This window comes from Glycine soja, chromosome 6, assembly GCF_004193775.1.
Source record: "Glycine soja cultivar W05 chromosome 6, ASM419377v2, whole genome shotgun sequence".
NCBI lineage: Eukaryota > Viridiplantae > Streptophyta > Magnoliopsida > Fabales > Fabaceae > Glycine > Glycine soja.
Window position 1 is genome coordinate 39,342,468 of NC_041007.1, and position 3,928 is coordinate 39,346,395.

Genomic DNA, 3,928 nt, shown 5'->3' on the forward strand with positions numbered 1-3,928 from the left:
TCTTCAACTTCTTTATCTTCTTTATCATCAATAAGATTGACCTTCTCTTCAACATTTGTTCTACACTCCCAAGAGTAATGGCCATATTTATGACAATTAAAACATTCAACATTAGATTTATCATACCTCCTTTCATATGCTTTTTCGTAATTGTTTTCTACCTTTCCTCTTCCTCTTCCACGACTTCTAGTGGATTGATGGCTCCTCCATTCATTATTGTCAAAATTATCACGATCTCCTCTTCCTTGGCCATGACCACGTCCACGACCACGTCCACGTGCTCTTTGACTACTTTCTCCTCCCATTTTCTTTCAAAGAAGCTTTGGCTTTGAGGACTTGCTCCAATGGCTCATCATGTCTTCTATTGAACCTTTCTTCATAGGCTTGAAGAGAACCCATCAATTGGTCTACAGTCATTGAGTCTAAATCCTTAGACTCTTCAATAGCACAAACCACATAATCAAATTTAGCGATTAAGGAGCGAATGATCTTTTCCACCACACGAACATCTTCCATATTTTCTCCATAACACTTCATTTGGCTCACAATAGCCAACACCTTGTTGCCAAAATCTGAGATAGATTCGGATTCCTTCATATGTAATGATTCAAACTCTCTACGTAGAGTTTGTAGGCGCACCTTTTTTACCTTATCAACACCTTCAAGGGAGGTTTTCAAAATCTCCCATGCTTCTTTGGATGTGGTTACATTTGACACCAACACTACTAGAAGATGCATGATCTACATCGGTCACAATCAATGTTCTACAACGGTGCATGACCGTTTTTGATTATAATGATGTTGAAACTTAAAAATTTCAACATCAGTCCATAAGCGAACGTTGTAGTAAGCTGTTTTTTTCTAAATCGGTGCTATACTAATGACTGATGTAGAAACATTGGTTCTGCTTTTTGAGGGCGGATTTTCTACATCGTTTTTAAATTAAGCAACGATGTTGATCTTTTATTTTCTACATCGTTTTTAAATTAAGCAACGATGTAGTAAGTTGCGCTTTTTACATCGTTTTATAGAAAGCAATGATGTTGAATATGGGAACTTCTACATCAGTGATGACGTAGGCACTGATGTAGTAAGTGCGCTTTTTACATCATTTTACAGAAAGCAATGATGTTGAATATGGGAACTTCTACATCAGTGGTGACGTATGCACTGATGTAGTATGTTACGCTTTCTACACCGTTTTACAGAAAGCAACGATGTTGAATATGAGAACTTCTACATCCGGTGGTGACATAGGCACCGATGTAAAAACATATTTAACCTGCATAATAATTTAAGGTTAATTAAAATAAATAATTTATAATGAATAAATTATCTATAAATAAAACATATTGTTTATAGTGATAAATATGACTATAAATAATTGATATAAGATATTAAAAAAAGTTACTGTCTATAAATAATTGATAAAATATATAAAACAACATTTTAGTTGATCAAGAGGTCTCAATTGGTTGAGAAAAGAGAAAATATCATAACATATGGTATGGAAGTTCCATCATAAAATATCATTCTTTTTATTTTGGTGAATCATAACATATCATTCTATTTCACCCATCATTAGATATATCTAGAAGCTTTGGTAATACGTTAAACAAATTTAAATCCATAGTATGTGCGCGTGCGTGCATATGCAGTTGTGTGTTTGTGCAATTTTTCTTTTATGTTTGGGCTATGATTTTCAATCTCAACAAATACAATGTTAGGGAATCAGACAATTTTGCTATAGATTTTGTTGACACAGTTTTACATACTTACTCGGATGGATGAATACAAAATGTTTATGGAGTTTAGTAATTACTCATTAAGTTATGACAGAATTTTCAAATAATCTAATGCAGATGTTCCAGAAAGGCTCGCCAGTGGCCAGAGACGTGTCAAAAGCTATATTACATCTCTCAAAAAAAGCAGAGCTGAAGAGATTGGAAGAGAAGTGGTTGATTACCTCACCGGCATCATGCTCCAACGTGACCTCCGATGATACAGACAGTTTGAAGCTGAGAAGTTTATGGATTCTATATGTCATCTCAGGTGCCACTTCCACCATTTGTGTGCTACTATCAGCCATCCAATCTCTAGTAAAATCCTGTCACCAATGTCAAGCAGTGGCACCAGAAGGCAATGACACACCAAGTGATCATAAAGTGTGGGAGAACAAATAATATTTAGTTACTTAATTTGTTCAAATAATATTCTCAAGTTACTTAATTTTAAGAACCAACATCAGCAATTGTATTGAAATTGTTCTTGTTCACTTCCAACTTACATATATCTGTTAATGAACACAACTTTCATCAGCTCACGCACAAGCACAACCAATTGACATCTCTTTTCTCATTCAATTTTCCCTGCATTTCAAGCAAAAGAACAAACAATACAGCAGCCACAGTGGTGCAGTATCCATTCTAATCCCATTGTAATTCAATGAAAATGGTAAAATAAATTAAATAACGAGTTAACACTTAAATGCGAGCCTTGTCCAGAAATAACAATTTCAGTGATGGAATTGTTGATTACATGATCAGAAGTAATGGAATTATTAACCAAAAATTGCAGTCACACCTTTTTTAATTTATCTTCCTTGTCAAGTGTCTCTCTGCGCTTGTCGTTATCACCTCCCTACAAAGAAAAAATCCAAGTGAGGCTCACATCAAGTATTAGTACAACAAATTTAATACGTAAAACTAAACTAGACTTAATAAAGCTGTCATCATTGGAGAAATGCAAGAAGTATATGATTGCTTTATCATGACTTTTTTGGTTTGCTGTTTTTCTGAACTTGAAATATGGTAATATATATCCGTTAATTTGAGTAGATATTTCAGTAATGTAGGTGGTGTTTGCAAAAGGAAGTATAGGCAAATTGTTCATAAAAAGTGGAAGCATATTACCAATGCCACGTCCAAAACTGATAAATCTTAAACGAATATAACATAACATAGTCCATTTCTAAAACTAGAGTAGTCCATTTCCAAATGTAGCTATGCTCATTATTACGAATATAACATAACATAGTAATACAGATGTGAATAGTATTTTAGTTTTTCTTTTGCAGGATTTACCAGGCTTCATGGAATCCCTTGTGAAGCAAATGTCTGTAAATCTTAAACGCATTCACAGCTTAGGGATAAAAAAGGTAGCAGTTGGGTTATTACAGCCAATTGGGTGTTTCCCTGTGTTAAATGTGATATTTTGCCGTACGAAACTGCATTGGCCTTTTGAACGTGATCTCCAAAGATCACAACAAAATGTTGCTCAAAGCTGTGCAAGAACCCAACAAGGAAGCAGCAGTCAAATCAGTTTTCATAACACTGGACCTCTACAACTCCTTCCTCTCTGCAATTGAAACTATGCAGAAAAAGCGTGCAGGTTAGTTCTCATTGTGCTTTAAATAGAATTTCAACACGCTACGGATAAAATTGTAGAGGATAGCATTTGATATTTATTTTTTGAAGAATTATTTTTATGGAAAATGCTAATCAGGATTCTTAGAACATTAATTAAGAAAATTGAAGTAGAAATATTTTTATTGAAAAGTAAAAATATATATTATTTATAATCTTTTTGTCTTCTCTTAATATTTTCACATTAAATATTTTTTTGATTTGGTTTCTTAATCAATACTGTTATGACACATTTGTTAGCAATATCTTTTTTTATATATCTAAATCATGTCAGCAAGAGAAATGCTAACAAGACATTATTATATGACATATGCTTTAAAACAGAATCTATATTATTGGGTTATGTGGGAAATGCTAACAAAGATTAGACCTACGTAATTAATTAATAAGACTAACAGTGTGTTGAAATGAATGCGTCAAATAATAATAAAATCTCAATGATGCTAACTTTCAACAATATATGCATACAATAATTTGTTATTTTGAACTTTTCTAGTTATTAT

General features: G+C 33.1%; 1 long non-coding RNA gene across 1 annotated transcript; it reads right to left on the minus strand.

Annotated features, from left to right (window-relative positions):
• Nucleotides 1-1,849: 1,849 nt before the first annotated feature.
• Nucleotides 1,850-3,217, minus strand: LOC114416918. The gene is made up of 4 exons (XR_003667652.1): nt 3,084-3,217; nt 2,584-2,640; nt 2,288-2,369; nt 1,850-2,107 (listed from the first exon to the last, which is right to left on the minus strand). It is a non-coding gene; the product is annotated as an uncharacterized LOC114416918 (long non-coding RNA).
• Between the last annotated feature and the right edge of the window lie 711 nt (nt 3,218-3,928).